A 22,269-nucleotide genomic window follows, 5' to 3' on the forward strand; every position below is an offset into this window, starting at 1 on the left:
ATGTTTTTCCTAAATTTTCAAAAATGTATTATTCACCAATCTCAAGGCATGGTACACGCTCTGTGAAATTGACTTGCAGTCACAAATTATAAAAATAATTACATTTTAATTATAACAGTCAAAATATTCTAACTAATATTCTAGTCTAGGTCATGTAGCTATTGTCAATTAGAGTGATACATTTGAAGAAAAGTGTGTATTGATATTAAAAACAAGTGGAGTATGGAGAATCAAGGATTTCATATATAGTAAGAATAGGGTGGGAGAAAACTTATAAGCCTCAGTGTCATTCAGGAATTATACCTGATTAGATGCTATGAAAGATCTTCCGCAACATGTCAACTAAATAGTGAGAATACAATTTTTGAGGTAGTGCATATCTCAAAATCATTAGATTTCTGTATGTATCCTCCTCCTGTAAAAAATTAAAAAACATATATTCTAAATGAAAATCTGTATGTAATATACATTCATTTATATAGTATATAATTTACATACTACATATATGCATTATTTATATACATTATATATAGTATATATACTTTTAAAATATATAAATATTAAAGCAATATGCTTTTATGTTTAGAACTTCAAGATAAAAATCAGTTTGTATGCATTTAATAATATATCTTCAAACTATATGAAAGCAAAGCAAATCTTCTCAGAAATAAAAGTAGACAAATAAGCAAATATAGTTGCAGATATTAGCACTCAGACAATGTTCAACAAACTTGTGCATTCTCTTTCTCTTGAAAACATACTTTTTGCTCTTCCTTCTCTTTTCCTTAGCACACTAGCAGCTCCCTTTCAGCCTCTTTTACTGGATTCACCAACTCCAGCTAAACTCTAAATGTTGACATACTCTAGATTTCTTGAATAATTTTCTTTATGTCTGTAATCACTCTCGGTATTTTCATTTAGTCTGAAGGCCTTAACTGTCACCTATATATTGATATTTCCCAAATTTATGTTTTCCCCCTTACCTCTTTCCTAAACTTCAGATTCATAGAAACAGTCTTGTATTTGATATTCCACTTGTATGCTTAAATAAAAACCCAGATATCATCTATTAAAAGTGATGTTGATTTTTATGACACCTCCTCCCAAGAAACAAAAATCATGATTTGTCAAATATTCTCTATTTTGACAGATGCCCCATATTTCAAACAGTTGCTCAGGCCTAGAATATTATTTTTATTGGCTATTTTACTAACCAAATCACATAGATATTCTCTCTTAAATGCTTATAGACTCCAACTTTAAAATGTTTTAAATACAACAAGTTTTTACAAATTTCGCTATTGCCCTCTACCCAGGCTTTATCCTTCTTGCTAATTAATGACTTCAAAATCCTCCAGAATGGTTTCCCTGCTTCTCATCTTTTCACTCTATAAACTTTTTCCACACTTTACTTATAGTACTAATAAAAATTATTTAGAAAAATAAATACATTTAGACACAGCCCTTACATCTTCTACAAAATTTAACTCAGAATGCCTCATAGGCCTAAATGTAAAATGCAAAACAATAAAGCTCTTAGAAGATAACAAAAGAGAAGATGTAGATGACCTTGACCTTGACAATGACTTTTTAGACATATTACCAAAAGCACAATCCATGAAAGAAAATTGATAGTTAGATTTTATTAAAATTATAGAATTTTGCTGTGAAAAATACTCTTGAGAGAATAAAAAGATTAGCCACATAGTAGGAGTCTGGGAGATTTTCAAAATGCATATTTGATACATTGCTTGTATGCAAAATATACAAAGAACTTTTAAAACTTAACAATAAGGAAACAAGTGACTCATTTAAGAAACAGGGAAAATATCTGAACAGACACCTGACCTAAGAAGATATACAGATAAATGTAGGAAAAGATGTTCAACATCATATGTCATTAGAGGATCACAAATTAAAACAAGCTGAGATACTACAGTGGTTAAAGTCCTCTGACAACAACAAGGGCTAGTGAGAAAATGGAGCAACAAGAACTCTCATTCACTGCTGATGGAAATGCAAAATAATATAGCCACTTTGGAAGATAATTTGACAAGCTATTAAAAAACAAAACATAACTTATTATATGATCTAGTGATTGCACTCATTGGTATTTATCCAAATGAGTTGTAAACTTGTATATACATAAAATACATTTATAAATATAGCAGCTTTATTCATAGTTGCCAAAACTTGGAGGCAGCCATGAGGCCTTCTAGCAGGTGCTTAGATAAACTGTGTAGACTCATACGATTGAATATTACTCAGTGATAAAGAAACAAACTATTCAGCAACAAAAAGACAGAGGAATCTTAAGTACAGATTGATAAATAAAAGAAATCCATCTGAAAAAGCTACTTGTGACATAATTTCAATTATATATTACTCTGAATAAGGCATAACTATGAATCAGTAGCTGAGAGCAGTGAATAGGTAGGGAACAGGAGATTTTTAGGTAAGTGAAAACTATAGTGTCTGAATGATACTATAATGGTGAATACATTTATCCAAACTCATAAAATATACAATACAAAGAGTGAACCCTAATATAAACTTTGGACTTAATAATTATGTATCAACATTGACTCATCAAAGTTACCACAGGAACATAAGATATTAATAGGAAAATCTGTGGGGATGGGGTAGGATGAAGTTCATATAGGAACTGTACTTTCCACTTCCTTTCTTTATAATTCTGTGGTGCTCTAAATAATAAAGTCCATTAATGTTTTAGATAGCTATTGAAATCATATACTTACTTGGTTAAACATATCCAGTATGTTGTCAGACTTAGAATAAGTTATTGCCAGAATTCAAAAGAGACTACATAACTCATCTCCCGGCTGTCTTTCTTTCTTCTATCATTTTCTACCTCTTCTTGAACAGCACTGGTCTTCTTGCATTTCTTATACAAATGAAGCATTTTTCTCTTTGTGGCCTTTGCTTCTGCTACCCCTTCTACCTGGAATACTCTGGCCTTTTTATTTGCATGGCTTTCTTTACATCATTTATGCTGCTGCCAGATGTCATCTCATTAGAGAGAATTTATTTGATTTAAAAGAGCAACAAGTATCACTCTATACTCCATCTGCTTCTTGCCTTTTTTTAAATACTTATATGTATATTATATTTCATATTGATGTGTGATTATTATCTGTTTTCATGAGTATTTAAGTTTCATGAAAGAAACTTTTTTTTTTTTTTTTTTTTTGAGACGGAGTCTCGCTCTGTCGCCCGGGCTGGAGTGCAGTGGCCGGATCTCAGCTCACTGCAAGCTCCGCCTCCCGGGTTTACGCCATTCTCCTGCCTCAGCCTCCCGAGTAGCTGGGACTACAGGCGCCCGCCACCTCACCCGGCTAGTTTTTTGTATTTTTTAGTAGAGACGGGGTTTCACCATGTTAGCCAGGATGGTCTCGATCTTCTGACCTCGTGATCCGCCCGTCTCGGCCTCCCAAAGCGCTGGGATTACAGGCTTGAGCCACCGCGCCCGGCCAAGAAACTTTTTTTGTTTTGTACAATGCTGGATCCCAACTTCATAGAGTAATTACTGTCATTTAGTAGACTTTCCCTAAATAGCTATAGAATGAGCAATTGTGGGACTTACAGGGAGCCATTTTTAAATATTTTGAAAACTTCTGTAGATATACAAAAGTTAGAAGTAAAAAAATTCCTATTTACCCATGACCAGATTTGAAGAATTGTCAAAGTTTTGGAGACTCATCAAATATAGTACATTATTTTAATGGCAGTTCATTTTATCAAAATTTTTTAATATGAGTAAATGGTCTGTACAGCTGACAAAAATGTCATTTTTTGCACACACTACCTTATTAAAACACATTTAATCAAAATAACTTGAGTCATTATAAAACACTACATGTGAGTATATTAAACAATTGTTACATACTCCCATGTCAACAACAAATAATACAGCAGATTAAACACACAGTTTAGACATATTTCTCCTGACTTTCTGCTCTTCGTTTTATATATTTATTTAGTCTCTACCTCAGGGAAGTACTTTTATCTTTAGCCTTTTCAATTTCCCATATCTCTGTGACTTTCTCTTCAAAGGCCTCCTGGAACCTGCATCATTGGGACTATTTCTGCCTAAACAGTTTGACTTTTTGTATCCAGCCTTTTCAGTTTATCTTATCAACTAAGCATACGCCTCAATGAAGAACTTTCAAAATTGGTCTAGAGGTTCTATCAATTTTCTATACTCATAACATTTCATGTTTTAAATAATTCACTCAGCTTTAAAATGCATGGCACAGAAAGAATATATAAACTATTATTTTCCACCTATGTGGTTATGAAAGTGTTTCAAGAATGAACTTGCCTACAACAGTGCTTTGTATTTGTTTACAAAGTTATGTTTAATGACTATATATTGTTGTCAGACATTCCATCTTTATAATGCTAAGACTGAAGCTATCACTTATAGTCATTCACTTTAGCCAACAAATGTGTATTGAATTTCTATTTCGTGTTAGGCATTGTTCTGACACAATAGATATATAATGGTGACACGTCAGAGAAATAATGGTGAACGTGAAAAGTGAAGTTCTAGCCTCATATCATCTTACATTTCAGTGTACTACTACTAAGCAATTTGACCAGTTAAAATAATTAGCCTCGTCAGCCTGCCCTGTCACCTAACAGAGTAGCCACATACTTCTTAGGATATTTTATTTGGCCATTTAAATGAGAAGGAAGGAAAGGCAAAATAAGAAAAACTTGCTCTCTTTTCTTCACATATCAAAGTAGCTGTTATGTATTGCATACAGTAAAGGAATAGAATTAGAAAATCCACACCAGACCATTTTCTTCAGTCTAAACCAAACCAATTAGACTGGAATTCAGGACCTTAGGTTTGAGTTTTAAAAAAGCACATAAATGCCATAGAGGTTCTAGCCATCACAATGAAGCAAGAAAAAAAAAAAAAAAAAAAAAAACACATAGAGTAGAAAGGATAAAGAAAATATTTTAAGTGTTTGCATATGACAAGATGTTGTTAATAAACCTAAAGAATACATATAAAATTACTAGAACCAATATTTCTATTTAAAGAGGTCATAAATTATAAAGTATACAAATTGTTCACATTTCTATAGTCTTTTAATAAAATGTTAAAAATTAAATTTTTAATTCCCGAAACATAGCCTAATCATAGAAACTTAATCAATCATATGAAAGACATACAAATAAAACTATAAAATATTGCCAAGAGAAATAATTTTTCAATCCTTAAATAAATGGAGAGAGACATCACATTCATGTATTGGAAAAATAAATATTGTTAACTGTCTCAAAGCTTACATATAGAGCCAATGCAATGTGAAGCATACTTTCAAGTGTGTATTTGAGGAAGAGAGAATTAGAAATTGACAATCTTGTTTTAAAATTTATATGAAAACACAAAGTTCATAAGCTAGCTAAACAATTCTTAAAAGAACAAATTTGGAAAACATTTACTATTTGATTTCTAATCATCACAAAAGAATAGTAATAAAGACAAAGGTATCAGTGTAAAGATATATGCATCAATAAAATAAGATAGAATATCTAGAAATGCTCTGTGTATATAGTCAGTTGTTTTTGGCAAAGATGCTAAGGCAGTTCAATGGTAAAGAATGGTCTTTTCAATAAATGCTGCTGGAACAACTAAGTATCTATATGCAAAAATTAAAATCTCACTCTTAGATAATTTCTTAGATATGACACATGGAGTATAAATCATTATATAAAATATGTTGAATTTAACTTCATCAAAATAAGAAACCTGGGTTCTTTAAAAGACACTGTTAGAAAATTAAAATACAAGCCATATAATAGACATGGACACATTCACCCTAATATATCTGTCACAGGAAGTGTGTCTTAATGTATACTTTTCACAAATCAACAGAGAAAAGATTTGAACAGATATTTTAAACATTACAGAAACAAAATATGAAAGGCCAATAAGTGCACTAAAATAACCTCAAGATGTGATCCCAGCACTTTGGGAGGCCGAGACGGGCGGATCACGAGGTCAGGAGTTCGCGACCATCCTGGCTAACACGGTGAAACCCCGTCTCTACTAAAAAATACAAAAAAAACTAGCCGGGCGAGGTGGCTGGCGCCTGTAGTCCCAGCTACTCGGGAGGCTGAGGCAGGAGAATGGCGTAAACCCGGGAGGCGGAGCTTGCCGTGAGCTGAGATCCGGCCACTGCACTCCAGCCTGGGCGACAGAGCGAGACTCCGTCTCAAAAAAAAAAAAAAAAAAAAAAAATAACCTCAAGAATGTTATTAGTAAAAGAAATGTAAATTAAAATCATGATGTGGTATCACTAGACACTCATCACATTATCGAAAATTTTTTTGAAAGATAAGCCTTATGAGTTGTTGATGAGAATATATTCCAACTGGAATACTCATGCTTAACTGGTGGAAATGCAAAATAGTACAACTACTTTGTGAATGTGTATTGGTTTCTTATATATTTAACAAACAGATTCTTATGATAGGATGTCTAGGTATTTACACAAGGAAGATAAAAATATATACCCACATAAAGACTTTACAAAAATGTTCACAGCAGTTGTATTTATAATAAATTAAAACTAGAAGCCAGGTGTGGTGGCACACACCTGTAGTCCCAGCTATTAGGGAGGCTGACGCAGGAGCATTGCTTGAGTCCAGGAGTTCCAGGCTGCAGTGAGCAGTGATCCTGTGATTGTATCTCTGCTGTCCTGCCGGGATGACAGAAGGGAACTCTACCTCTAAATAAAAATAAAAATAAATGAGAAGAAAACAAATTCTCTATCAATAGGAAAATGGACAAGGAAATTCTGTTGTGCTACTACTCCTCAATAAAAACAACAAACTACTGATCCATATGACAACTGGGATGAATCAAAAAAGCTTGTTCTGAGCAAATGTGCCAGTCTTAAAAGAATGCATAGTGTATGCACGTATAAACTCAAAGGCACTATAATCTATATAACTATAGGTTAATAGACATTATAGGTTAATCTTAGTTTTACAATGTTAATCACATCTGAATTTTCTTATATTTATATTTATGTATCTCCAGTGACAATTTCATATGTTCTTACAAGGTTAGTTTTCCCAAATAAGATTATGATTTGCAAATTATATTCTGATAAATAATCAAACATGACCTATTTTTAACTCTAGTGTCAATATTAAATTAAGCATTCTAGTTAAGAATGATGACTTTTTTTCATCCTGCATACAATTATCATTTGGACAATGTGTCTCTTCTGTATCCATAATTGAGCTGAATCAAGCCCTGACAATGAGTCCCTTCTTTAGCAAAATTTGGAAATGAAATTCCAATCTTAGTCTAGCTGGTTTAGGTAGCATTGTATTTCCTGGCTCCATTTTCTTTTTAATATCTAGAAACATATCTAGCCCTGTCTTCCTTTTTTAGTCAAATATTCCCAATGGATTTCTGTTACTTGTAACTAAACAGTCTCAATCACTACAGCTAAAGTCAATGATAGTAACCAGGCTACTCAAGGAACAATATGCCAGAAATATTCAGGTGGTCGTGTTATGGCCTAAATGAATAAAAACCAGTATACTCAGCATGAAGGCCAAATTAATGTATACAGAGTGATATTGGCAATACAAGAAAATGTCATTTACATAGTTTTTGATATAACATGATTATTAAAATTATTTTTTATAAGCTCATAAATTAGTACATTTTTAATCAGCATGAAATACATACATTTATCTCATTAATATTTTGGTTTATTCATTTACCTTTTTATATGCTTTAAGGTAAATTTGTCCTCATGACTTAATTGCTTCTGGGTATAATGAGAAACCATTGTGCATGAGTAAGTTTGGGAATTAATCCCTGACAATGTTTACAATAAACTTTGTGAGATCTTATATTAGCCTTCTGATGTCATTCCTCTCCAAAAATATTTGTTTTATTCCAACTTGAATAGTAAGGTCTTAGTAAAATCCCTATGGTTTGTGATATGTAGTTGGAGTGTATGTGTCTCTGATCTTATTTGTTTTTCATATGCACTAATGTATAACATAAGCATTACTATATAGTGTAAGGAGTTATGGCAGAAATAAGTTGAGTTTGGTTCAAATTCCCACACTGGGACTATTAGCAAATGAGAAATATAAATCATCAAAGCAATTTTATAAAATTGTTAAGCTATTAATGTAAATCACACCTTGTTCCCAAAATAAATTAAGACAGCTTAAAAACATGAAATAATGTATAGAAAGATAGCATAAATTAAAAATAGGTGAGAAAGGAAAAAAGTGAGATTAAACATAGCCAAAAACAACATATATAAATATTCATATTATAAAGTACTTTATACTGTTTATTAGAGGAATCTACAATTTGGACTCTGATTTTCAACTGTCGGCTGAAAAGGAAATCTTGATTTGATACACAACTCACAGTGGCTTTGCAATAAATCTCAAACCACATTTCCAAGGGCAGACAAAATTATTCCCAAATTCCGACACTTTAAAGTAATTTATTAAATAAATGCCACAACAAAGAACACTGAGGCTGGGCGCAGTGACTCACGAATGTAATTCCAGCACTTTGGGAGGCCGAGGCGGGCGAATCACAAGGTTAAGAGATCAAGACCATCCTGGCCAACACGGTGAAACTGCGTCTCTACTGAAAATACAAAAATTAGCCGGGCGTGGTGCCACGTGCCTCTAGTCCCAGCTACTCTGGAGGCTGAGGCAGGAGAATCTCTTGAACCCAAGAGGTGGAGGTTGCAGTGAGCCGAGATTGTGCCACTGCACTCCAGCCTGGTGCCTAGCAACAGAGCAAAACTTGGTCTCAAAAAAAAAAAAAAAAAAAAAAAAGAAAGAAAAGAAAAAAGAAAACACTTAATAGAGCATAATGGACATTAACCTTACACAAACCATCTTAATGTCCATTAAGAGGCTGTTTCTTAAGGTTTTCCTCAATGTCTTTTCACCAAAGAACAATGCACTCCTAGCAAGTATATCCTAAGGGGCCAAGGTGGAATACATGACCCTCAATCTGTGTTCTGCATTGAAAGACATATTAAAGATGAAATATATAAAAATAAATATAAAGATGACTTACTCAAAAGATATTAGGTAGTTCTGATGCTGAAAATGTGGTCCCTGATCAGTAAGAACTCAGCATTCATGTGGTCTGCAATGCTCACAAAAGCTTATGATGCTTCTTTAACTATGAATGTGGGGTACACACTACATTCTCCATAGAAACTTTATGGAGCAATCAACAGAGGAACTCACCTAAAGTAGCTATTTCAAAACAAATAAAGGAACTTAATATTCACTAGTGCCAAGCCTGTAACTTGTGAAGACCTAGAAATCACTTAATTTGGAAGAAGTAAGTTCTACAATGGCAGGGAAGTGAGAAGTGGAGGGGAGAACCCAGTAAAGCTCCTGGTACTATGTATGGGAAGCCTATGTCTTCTAGCACAAGCTCCTGAACTTGGGGACTAAGAAAGGGAAGCATATACATTCCAGATTATTTCCAACAATATTTGAAAAACTAGCAAGGGAAGCAAACTTGTAGAGTAATAATAAAATTTTTTGACTGTGATAAAATAACCAAAATCTTGTAACTAAGTAGAAATAACAGTTCCGTCCTAGCAAAATTATATTTCTTAAGATTTCCATTCTTAAAAAAAAAAAGTGTAAATACTTAGGACTCAGTACTCATGAGGTTGCAAATTTGCGATATTAGGTACCTCTGGGTCTAGGAACTCAGAAGAAAAATCTCTTTCAAACATGATATAGGGACAAAACATAATTTTGTGGATTCAATTTTAAGTAATTGTAGGAAACTAGTGACAGTAATGTGATTCTACAACTAGATTTACCTAATATCACAAATTTGCAACCTCATGAGTACTGAGTCCTAAGTACTTATACTTTTTTTAAGAATGGAAATCTTAAGAAATAATTTTGCAAAGATGGAATTGTTATTTCTACTTAGTTACAGGATTTTGGTTATTTTATCATAGCCAAAAAATTTTATTACTACTCTACAAGTTTGCTTCCCTTGCTAGTTTTTCAAATATTATTGCCTGAGTGTTGATTTTAACTGAATCTAAAATCTATATATAATTTCTCTATATAGCTTATTTCTCTTGCTGTCTTATTTTTCTATTTTGTTAGTTATAAAATATAAATTAATACTTTTGCTAGTGATATATCTTATCACAGCAAGACCAATGAAAGCAGTTCTATTAAATATCATACATTTTTATTATTGCAAACCATAAATAGCATTATATAGATAATACTGTTCCTATCATAGGAAGCCAGTGTTAATATTTTCTGAATTACTAAACTACTTCAGTTTATAAAGTTGAACCATATATTTCATAATACATAGCATTATATATAGCTATACATCCATTACATATAGCAAGTCATTCAAAAGTCACCTTACCTATAACTGGCAATATTCTTTATTTATTTAGACATTAGTTTCCAGTCTTAATATTAATAATTTCATTAAAAAGAGACTAATATAAAAGTCAGATGATAACATTTCTAAGAATAAAATAATATTTTCTAGACTTCAACGCAAGTAATAGTTTAGACGTGATTTAAATATATAGACTGGGTCATTTATTCAAGAGTTAGGGTTAGATTCTATGGTTTTTAACTCCTAGTCCACTATTTCCCTATTAAAATTTTCTGTAAAATTATTTGTTTATTCACTCCTTCATTCATATTTGGTTAATGGGTTGTTTTCTCAAGTCACACTTATGGAGTACTTTCTATTTTCTTCCAGAAACTGTGCTGGGAACTTGGTTGATGACTTACTGAAAGTGCCAAATAATTAAACAGGCAAGAACAATATGAATAGCTACAATAAGCACAGGATTATAGGAGCACTTACAGGAGACAGCTGGATCATGATATTTTTACTCCGATATGATAAATTAGAACTGCATGTGATAGGTAAGGAACATCTGTGTATTAGAGGATAAGGGGTAGGCAGAGAAAAGCTGGGAAGCTTAGGACATTGTAGGCAAAGAAATACATTGCAATTTTGGAACATAAAGGTTAGGTATAGCTGGGATAGAGAGGACTTAAGAGGAGAGTGATGAGAGAAAAGTCTGAAAAAATAAAGGATAGATCTGTTGTTTTCAAACCATTATATTTGGGTATGTCCTAAAATAATTTTGAAGAGCTGTGCACGTCTCAAATATTTTTATACTAACAATTAAACCTTTTAATCACATTTTCAAAAACTACAAAGCAAAAAATTTCCACTGTATATATTAGTTATGATGTTTTGAAATGGTTGCATGACACTTTTAATAATCCTAATGAAATTTAAATTCCAGGGTGAATTATTCATGATAGTCTATTTTTAAAAATAGATGGATACGCTATTCTTATTTTTTTCTTTTTTTTCTTTTTTTATTTTTCAGATGGAGTCTCACTGTCACCCAGGCTGGAGTGCAGTGGCACGATCTCGGTTCACTACAACCTCCACCTCCTGGGTTCAAGCGATTCTCCTGCCTCAGCCTCCCGAGTAGCTTGGATTACAGGAGCCTGACACCATGCCCAGTTAATTTTTGTCTTTTTGGTAGAGTCAGGGTTTCACCATATTGGCCAGACTGGTATCGAACTCCTGACCTCAAGTGATCCACCCACCTCGACCTCACAAACTGCTGGGATTACCACCACGCTTGGTGGGGTACCCTATTCTTATTGGAAATTATACAACATTCTTTTTATAACTTCCTAAAGTTACTTTTAATTTTACCTTTTACACAGATTTTCTATGTAATGTAACAATTTTTATGCTTTTTACACTTCAGTTGATGATCAAACTTTCCTGAAACTAAATCGAAATACAATAAAAATTACTTTAAAAATGTTTTTATGACTATAAGACTAAACATGAAAATCTTCTAGATGATGTATTATAATAATTATGGTTAAATTTATTAAAATACTAAACATGATATTGAATTTTTAAAATAAGTAAAATTTTATTAGTTTTCATATGATGAAGCTAACATTTATCTAGTTAATTTTTATACCCAAAATGAATTATTCTGAATGCTAGAATGAGATATAACAGTATTAGTTCTATGAATCCACTCACACAGTTTCACATAGATGCATTTTACATATCTTAGTGTCTTTCAAAATAACATGAGAGAATTAAGATTTTGTTAAATTTTAATGTCTCTTTATTAACACAATAAATGTTGACAAAATGCTTTATTATTATCATGTGCTTTAAATATATTTCTGTGAACAACTACAAGCTGCATATTCAGTTTTTACTTTATGTGTAATGTCTAACATAATGTAATTAACAAACCCTGTTTTTAAATAAATTATCCAAATCAGATTTTTCTCATAAAAATCCTAACTTCATCATTTATTTCAAATATACAATATGCTATATGCTTGGAGGTATATTATAAAAACCAAATATTATAAAAACTAATGAGAGACAAATTGCAACACCTGTTTAAGGATGTTTTACTAAAATCAATCAAGATTAAAATTATATAGATATATTATTGTTAATTAATTTGTTTTAAGACCCCATTACAATATGTATTCAATATGCTATTTCTTATTGTTTATCTGTAATAAAGGAAATAACATATAGTTAAAATCATAATTTACATGGTGAGAAGTATGACAAAAGGCATAATATTATTTTGGTAAAGTTTGAGTGATAACATTGCTTTCTGTATACGATTTTAAGAAAAATTAAATGTCATGAATAAAATTTATAATTAATTTTATTAACCCTCTTATGCATTATGCCTAAACTTACTAAAGGAGAAATGTTTGAACTTCTAAAAGCAATCCATTCAACATGTAATATATAATTTTATTTTTGATAAGTATAAGAAAGTGTAAGAAAATATTAATCATTTTATTAAATATAATAAAATAATGATTTATTCTGGAATAAGTCTTCATGGCATAGTTGATAAAATAGGCTCTTAGTTGAATTTATCAGTGGGGGTTCAGTAAATAAAACAGAGGCTATAGGAGTATTATCGAAATGAAGAAATTACTATCGGCATTAAAGCTTTTATGAATGTTGGGAGACCTTAGAAAGTGGAGATCTAGGAGGGGAGAGAGTCAGAAGCTCAAAGAAATTGTCACTAACCAATCCTCTGTAAGAACTAATGCGGGTAAAAAAGTCCAGGCTTCCTAGAAAATCTAAGAATCTGGGATGGTTTTCTGCCCAAGCTGCCTCAGGAGTTGCCTCCATGTGGCAGCTGCCCAGGAACTGCCAAATCCAAGCTTCTTGTGGTGACCCAGGCTGTTGTTGGTCAGTGGTGCCAGCAATGGAGAGGCAGAGCAGAGGAGAGGAAGGACAAGTAGGGGTTCCAGGCGTCTTTCCAGGAATCTGTGTCTAACCTTAAAACAAACTGAAAAGAGATTTCTTGGAAATGTAGTTCTCAGCTTTTTCCCAGTTGACATCACACAATGCAACACAGTAACTGATTATGAAACGCACACTGAACTGACAAGAAAATGCACATTTTAATCTGCAATTTTTCTCCATTGGAAGATGAAAATTTTTGTAGTCCCTAAAACATTACAGTTATCTTCAAACATATCAATGATGCTTACATATACTTCTTCATCTATTAAAAAGTACTTTCCAGCTAATGGCAGAACTTAGAAGCATGAATATATATACAAAATGAATTGCATACCTATGAGTAGGTGGAAGAAAAGACCATTTATTTTCATTTAATATTTTGAACCAAACACTCCTTTTGCTTTCCCTCATCTGTCTTCTCCATGAGGTCTCTGCCTCTTTTGAAAGCCAGGGGATGAAAGATGTGTGCTCCCCAAAAGAAAATTCCCATCACTGTTGCTACCCACATACTCTATAAGGATGAATGTATTTAGAGCATCCAGACGAGTTCCAAAGCAAGTTATTTCTAAAGTCATGCTTTGTGTGTGTAATAGCCATGTGTTTAAGATAAGAACAGTCAGTAAGACCTCTGATGAGATAATATTCCCTTTTTAGATGTCCCAAAGTAGTTTTCATGACTAAGAAATGTGCTATAATAAGATTCTGGATGAGTAAATTGTACGTATCTTTTTCCCCCTATAAGGTAGAGAAAGAGAAATTATGAAATGGTAGGTCAGAAAGGAAAATTTCCATTGTTAGAAGAGAATACATTTGGAAATTGAAGATTATGAAATGTATTCTTTTAAAACTACTCATTTTCAATCCTTTATATTGAGGTACACTGTAAAATAATTTTGAAAACTATGCATACCTCATATATTTTAGAATGACATCTAAAACTTTTAATTCAATTTAGAAAGATACAAAACTTTTTATTGTATATAAATAGTGGTATTTTGAAATAAAATAGCTACATTACTTTTTAAAAGTACCTAATGGAATCTAAATACCAGAGTGATTTATCCATGATTGTCTATTTTAAAATACATGGGCAAGCTATCATTATTAGAAGTTATACATCATTCTTTTTTTAACTCTTTCAAGTTACTTTTTAATTTTACATTTTTTGTGAATTTTATATTTGATGTAGCAGTTTTTGTGCTTCAAACACTTCACTTGATCTTCTATCACACTTTTCTGAGACAAAACAAAATATGTTACCATTGAAAACTATGTTGTGTAATGTGTTAAAGAATGGGGACCATGGTGTATAGGGTAGGAAGTGAAAGCAAGAGAAGACATAAATTTAGAGAAAAAAAAACCATTTAGGGGAAGAAGGTATGAGAATAGTTGGAGAAAAGTGCGGGAGTGGTAGTAAAATGAGAGACCAAAAATAATTGGAAGTTATAATTTGAGAGGACAATACTTAAATTTAATATTTCATAGAGAAAACATCTTAGTTCATAGCAGTTTTCAAATGTGGAAATAAATGGCTAAATCGGAGTCCAGACAAATTTTACTGAGTAACAGTCACAGAATTAAGAGGTTCAAATATAAGACTAATTCATGTGCATATATTCAATTATTTAAAATCATGGCAAGGCTTTAGATAGAAAGGGGAAAAATATGTGCTCTTACATTTGTACAGCCACCAAAGATGGCAGTCAGGTAAGGCATAGAGAGCTTAGATTGGAGTTTCCTCATAAAACTATTTCCATCACCCCATGATAGATACAAAATGGGTGCATTGGAAAAATCAGCCAGATCCTGGAATAGTAAGTTTCTGAGGGAAAGAGTAAGTCTACAGGTAACAAAAAACCCCACCCTCCTAGAGTTTGGAACAGTATCAAACCATAGCAGACTGAGTATTCCTTACAGGAAAATGTATGAAATATTGTTAATGTAAAAATCATTACTTTTTTTTGTTGTTGTTTTGCTTTTTGTTTTTTTTTTTTTCTGAGACGGAGTCTTACTCTGTCGCCCAGGCTGGGGTGCAGTGGCATGATGTCGGCTCACTGCAAACTCCACCTCACGCCATTCTCCTGCCTAAGCCTCCTGAGTAGCTGGGACTACAGGCGCCCGCCACCACCCCTGGCTGATTTTTTGTGTTTTTAGTAGAGACAGGGTTTTGCCAGGCTGGCCAGGTCGATCTCCTGACTTTGTGATCCACCCACCTCGGCCTCCCAAAGTGCTGAGATTACAGTTGTGAGCCACCGTGCCTAGCCAAAATCAGTACTTTTTAAATTGAATCTGAAATAATAGAACATAAGCCAAAGAAATTGCAGCAGACATTGTTCATTGCTTAGTCAATGACCATTTTCTCTTCTTACAGCTGATATGAATTATTACCGTTCTCACGACTCTACCTCTGCTTGACTCAGATAAATCCTAAATACATGAATCCAATCATGTTTCCCCATTCTATTAATCGCTTAGAATTGAACAAGAATTGAACAACTAAAAATATTTTACCCAACAAAGAAAACATTAAACGAAATGAAAAAGGCAACCTATGGAATGGAAGAAAATGCTTTCAAGTCATATATCTTACAAGGAGTTAAAATCAAAATCTATAAGAAACTTATACAACTCAATAGCAGGCAAGAACTCTTGAATCAGAACTGTCTTCCTGTTTTTTCTTGCTCTGGTTCACTTTAGCTTTATGGACTGTCAGGCAGATACATGTGTTTCCTCCACCTACAACCAGTAGTGTGTGTTAAAAATCATGGAAGTGCTGAAGTAACTTTTCTAATTTACAGTCTTTCTCCAAGCTGAATACTCTTGGGAATCAGCCAGTGGCATAGTCTTGGTGAGCTTTGTGCCCCTGTTTAACATTTATATAGAAATCTAATTACCGGAAAAAATTCCTTGCTTCTGCTGACATTTTGACAAAGGTTTAAGAAATTATATAAGGGATTATTTCAACTCTGACAACGTGACAAAGAATTCTGCTAATTTTAGAGGAATTTTAACATACTTTCAGCATCGTCTCTCTTAATACCTTCACTGCTTTTGTTAAAAAAATATTCTAAGGGATTAGTTAATATTGAATAAAACAGTTTAAACAATTCTATCCTTAGAATATCCCCTCAGGAGATTACTTCCCTTTTTCTTTTGATAATATTTTGATATTTCTTTCATTTTAGCACATTTTCAGTCTTTAGCGACTCCAAATTAATACAACTAATTCAAATATTGGATTTAAATCCAAATTATAAAAACTCTATTAGAAATACTGCTAGTTAATATTGAGATTCACCATAAGCATTTAAGAAGAAAAACAAACTGTAAGCATTTTTATTTAAACGCATTTACCAAAATGCTAAACAAAGTATTTACTTTTTTTGACTGAGGAAATGGGTGGGAGACATGTGATTAATTCTGAGAGAGATTGGTTAAATATGTCAATTTAGTGTTGCAGAAATGTAATTGCATCAAACATATCTAAAAACATAAGTATACAAAGTGATCTCAAGTTTAAATTTGTTATTAGAGAAACACAATGAAAGTATAAAAGAGGTAGTAGAGAGAATCCCATAAAATATATAGCACATTAGTATAAATAGTTCTCTTTATCTATTGGTAATAAAAATATCCATAGCCAGTTTAATTACCTGTATTTTGTATTTGGATTCATTTTGTGCCTAAATATGTTATTCTTTCTGTAATTTTACATGCATTTTAAAATTTCATATAGGATATTTTTATATTCATTGTACTTTTTACTACATATTTTTCTATAACCACTTAATTTATTTTTGAGAACAGGAGATTATAACCCATAAAACATAACTATAATTGAATTTACAGAATCATGTTTTTAATAAGAAGCATCATGACTTTCAGCAAATTGTAAATTCGAAGGCAATTATTACATCTGTTTTTCTATCTTTCAGGTTATAGCCCAATGCCTTACATGAGGATGGTGCTCAATAAATGTTTATTAGCAAATCTGAGTATAATAATTTTGCCTTTTTAATTCAGTAAAATATGCACATAGAGGAATTAGTTTTTGAGAAACAACATGATATTAGATAAAGTATGTGTTCTGAACTCAGACAAACTTTGGTTAGAATCTTTGATCTGACAGTTGTTACCTATGTCACCTTAGGCGAGTTGTATCACCTCTTTGAATGCAGTTTCCTCACTTATAAAGTGGGACATGTATAACCCATACTGTGTATCACCACCAGTGGCAATGTATGTAAAGTATCTGACACATTTGCCGCAGGTATATATATGCATTAAATGCTGGCAGCTATCTTTATTGCTTAATTTTACTTTTGAATTTTCTATAAATGTAAGTATTTATATTATTCAAGCTTGATATGCAACAGGTAAATTTCATCATAGGTAAAGTTAATTTTTGACTCCATGTACTACTCGTTCATACCCTTCATCCTCTCCTCATTTTTTTTCCCTGCCAGTAATTAATTCCCTGATAATAACTCCTTGTTGTCAGTGTGGCTACTCTAACATGGCTGGGTTTCCCAGCCCTCAAGTCAGGAATCGTCCCATACAATCTATATTTATTTTATCTCCTCATTCTTTTAGATAGTAACAATAATTTGGTATTCCTTTTCAAAATAGTGAAATAATTTCTGCTCAATTATTAGTGAATGAGAATAAGTGTATTTTTCTTTCCCAACAACACTTATATCTTCACTGCTGCTTTTAATGTGGACAAAGATATGAAAAATAACATTTCTGCCCTCAAGGGGTTTCAAATATGTTGGGAAATATTTACTATATGTTAGTAATAAAAAGAAGACAGTACTTATTTTTTTCTAAATTTTAAAACCTTGCCTAAACCATTTTTATTTTTAAGCTTCTTCTAATCCTTTCTGTTTTCAATGGTAGATGAAGATGTTATTCTGCAGGTTAAATCAGTTGAAATGAATACTCAAGCCAGGAGTCCCTGACAGAGAGTAGGTTTCAGCCAATGCCTCTTGGATTAACTATTAAAAACAAAATCTTGCCTCTGACTCTAAAAATAAAAGAAAATTATAGCATGTGCCATAAATTAAAGTGCCAACATTTTCTACTGAATTTCAGACAATTAATCACCCTATTTTGGGGAGGTGGGTCCAGGGACAGTGTGTGGGAGCAGAGACGGAATCAAAGATGCACGTTGAAGGATGAGTCATTGGGGAGCACAAGTTGCGGGGTGGCAGAAACTTCATCTGAACTAATTTAGAGTTCTCAAATTTATTCAGAGTGTGTCCAAATTAAAAAAAAAAAAAAAAAAAAAAAAAAAAAAAAAAGTATTTCTAAGATACGAGAGGATTGGAACATCTCATTTTTTTTGTTTGTTTGTTTTATTTGTCCTTGCTGGTATCCATGGAAATTCTAGTTTCTTGTCTCTTCATTTTGATAGGCGAAGCTAGTAAAAGAACTAACTTTTCTTTGCTTTATGTTGCTGTGATGTAAGTTCGCAGAAGCTACAGCCAGCCAATAGTTTGTCTGGGATGGAAGTGTGTATTTTAGAAGATTTTAAAAGAAAATCTTTTAAATGTGATTTTAAAAGAAAAATCTGGAAAAAAAAGTTAAGATTTCAAATATATTAGACATTGATGAGATATTCAAACAGTAATGAATAACTCATTGTTATAAACTGAAGAGGAGTTTTAGACAGTAAAAGAGTCTTACACTGGCAGAGGAAGTAAAATCAGATTTAAGCACACCAAAGTCAAGGCAGGGAAAAAACATCAAAATCAACAGTTTGTAGGGCTTTGTGTTTGTCATTGTTGCCCAACCAAGGGCAAGAATCAGGTCACAATCTCCTGACCAGGCAGCATCTGTTACAGGATGCAGCACAGATTTTCTATTGATTGTTATGGCCAGAATAGGTAAGAAAGAAAAAGAGGGAGGAGGAGGAGGAGGAGGAGGAGGAGGAGGAGGAGGAGGAGGAGGAGGAGAAGGAGGAGAAGGGGAAGGGGAAGGGAAGGGAAAGGGAAGGGGAAAGGGAAGCAGAAGGAGAATGAGACAAGTTCTTCCTGGAAAAATCACTGGCTGGAAGATGTAAAATTAGTATTTGCTGAATTGACCACCTATTATTTATAGTTTGGTGAAGATACATTGGCTAATGAGCAAATATTTGATGGCTTATTCTATGTGGGCCTTATATGAATCTCAAATTATTCTTTAGTTTTCTTTATAAAATTCAAGATAAATTAACTCCAGGATCACAGAAGACACTCAGAGGCCATAGCTAACAGCAGTTTAAGTGACTCCTTTAACAGACTGACTACAAACAGCAAAGTTACAATAAAATGTGATTTATTTTATCAATTCTGACCAAAAAAATAACCCATTATTTGTTACTGGTTATGCTGCTGTAACAAAGAGTACGGATCATCAGAAAGATTAGGAATTTAGAAAAAAAAAAAATGTAGGACTAAGACAAAGTATGAAGAAGATAGCTCAGGAGGAGACTGTCATAAGGAAACCTCATAAACATTTTATCCAGTGATCTGATAAAGACTATATCAGTGTTCCATCAGAGAAGCCAACACAGTAGGAGTGATCTAGAATACTGATTTATTGTATGAGTGGGACCTCAAGCAATGGTGAGAACAGGTAGATCAATCTATGCAGGTTATTGTCTGTTGCCCTGATTACAGGTCAGCCTGACCATCCATTGGGAAATAAAATGGTAAAGTTGAGATCTGCAGGAACAAATCAGAATCCATGAAGGGGCGGCTACTTCTAACCACAAGGATAGAGTAGAATCAGCGTCTGTCTGTCACCACCTGTAACCGTGATGCCCGGATGGCTATCAAAGGTGTCACTCTTTGCCACAAAGCTACACTCCACTTGGCCCAAAACCTGAAGAAGTTGCACACTTGATGATAGCTGAAGGAAATTAAGGTCTCATGTTGTCCCATTCTGTCAAAGTGAGCTAGCAGATCCGCAAAAAGCTACATGAGCATCCATATATCCAGAGCTTAAAATCTGCCTTTGAAATCTGGCACAAAATGACTTGTGGCCAATGCCTACAGGGAAGGGAACTCTGGGAAATACATTTTCAGATTAGGCAGGTACATAGTACAAAATTACTACAGATAGTTAATACCAGTTATATTAATTATAAATTAGTATTTTTAAAAATTATTTGTACCCAGTAATGTTGATTTATGTTTATGAAGTACTTACTAAGTAGTTTATTGGTTGTTTGATAGTGTAATAATACCAGTGCTAGGTTGTATGACAGCAAAGTATATGCTTAAAATACCAATAAAATCAAAGAACTAAAATTGAATATTTTAAACCAATTTGAAATAATTTGATATATCCAAAAATATGTCAAACAAATATTTTGGGAATCTTTTTTGTTATTTTATAGCTTGGTGGTGTTTTATATTGAACTGTGTATTACTGAATGGGCAATAGGTAAAAGCATAGCATAATCTTAAACGTAGCTTAAGATCACCAAAGAGACTAAGCCAATCTTTAGTTGTACAATTATCAAACAATAACTGGGTTGTCTATGCAAAAATCCCAAGGTAAAATAAAAACTTTTAAGGATTGAACAAGTAAAACCTTAACAGACTAAATCCAATCAGCTTTTGAAGTCACCTTCCTGATAGCCAGGCTGGGAGTACCAGAGATTAGCAGCACCCCTTGTAAAACAAAGTCTCAGTAGGGCCCATGCTCTATGTGTGCTGAATTTTGTATCTCTAGTAGAAGTAGAAATCTGTTTCATGTTATCTGTCTGGAATTTTAAACATATGAAGACTAAACTTCATAGGAAACTATAGAAATACAAAGTCTAATGTTTTCTTTCATTTTATGAATAAATAAAAACTAGTGGTGACATGCCAACTCTCACAAATTCATTCAGGCATGCCAAATTGATTTGTGAAAATGTAAACAGATTTTAAACCCCTTTTTTATTTCCCTTTTATATATTGTGCGTCCTCACAGAAACTGATGGAAAAATCCGTGTACATAAACTGAGCTTCCGAACTAAGGTTACCAGACAAAATACAGGACATCCAGTTAAACTTGAAATTTCAGATAAACAATACTTTTTATAGTATAAGTACTACATGGTACATAGAATATTGCATGGGGCACACTTATGCAAAAAAGGGTATCTGTTACCTGAAATTAAAGTTTAACTGGGTGCCCTGTATTTTTATTTGAGGTATCTGGCAACTGTACCCTGAGCATATGGTAGAAAATTAATGTCAAAAATGCATATCTGAATTATAGGAATGCTCCTCATAAGGAAATGCTAGACAGTCTTTCAGAAGGCTAGAAAGGAATCTTTTTGGAGACTACGTGTAAATTTTCATGATGGGGAAGAAGTCCCCTGCCTCTTTATCCCCATCTTCATTCCATCCCAGGGACCATGTTATTCTTGTAACCAGTTTAGCCTGAAAGGCCTTCCTGAGTCAACGAAAGTAAACAAGATTGGCTATGTATCATCCCATTCCCCAAGTGTTTATCAGTTTTGTCATTTTTACCTTTTCTCCCAATGTTTCTTCGTAGCAATCTCAGCTGCTAATATCGAAAAGGAATGAAAAAGATTCTGTTGTCATAAAAGTGCTTCCAGTTTTTTTATTATGCACTGCGGTGATATAACTAGCTTAGAAAGTAATCTTTCAAACCATCAAGAGAGGAAGAAAGGGCTGCTGAAACCTCAGAAAGATAAAAATAGAAAAAATGTTAAAACTGCAACTGATGCCATTCTAATGTTTTCAACAGCTTCAGAGTTTTTACAGTTTAACCTTTAAAGAAATATTAGGAAAGAAGAAGACAAAGGATTGTAAATAAGGTCTATAGCTACAAAGCAGATGAATGAAAAAAAAAAAGGAACAAAAATCAGTCAAGTG

The 22,269-nt window shown here is 32.9% G+C and overlaps 1 long non-coding RNA gene across 1 annotated transcript; it reads right to left on the bottom strand.

Annotated features, from left to right (window-relative positions):
* Positions 1–289: 289 nt before the first annotated feature.
* LOC115899081 lies at positions 290–22,012 on the bottom strand. Its single transcript, XR_004058686.1, has 3 exons — positions 21,901–22,012; positions 6,636–6,767; positions 290–415 (listed from the first exon to the last, which is right to left on the bottom strand). It is a non-coding gene; the product is annotated as an uncharacterized LOC115899081 (long non-coding RNA).
* Between the last annotated feature and the right edge of the window lie 257 nt (positions 22,013–22,269).

Source organism: Rhinopithecus roxellana, chromosome 8 (assembly GCF_007565055.1).
Source record: "Rhinopithecus roxellana isolate Shanxi Qingling chromosome 8, ASM756505v1, whole genome shotgun sequence".
NCBI classification, from domain to species: domain Eukaryota; kingdom Metazoa; phylum Chordata; class Mammalia; order Primates; family Cercopithecidae; genus Rhinopithecus; species Rhinopithecus roxellana.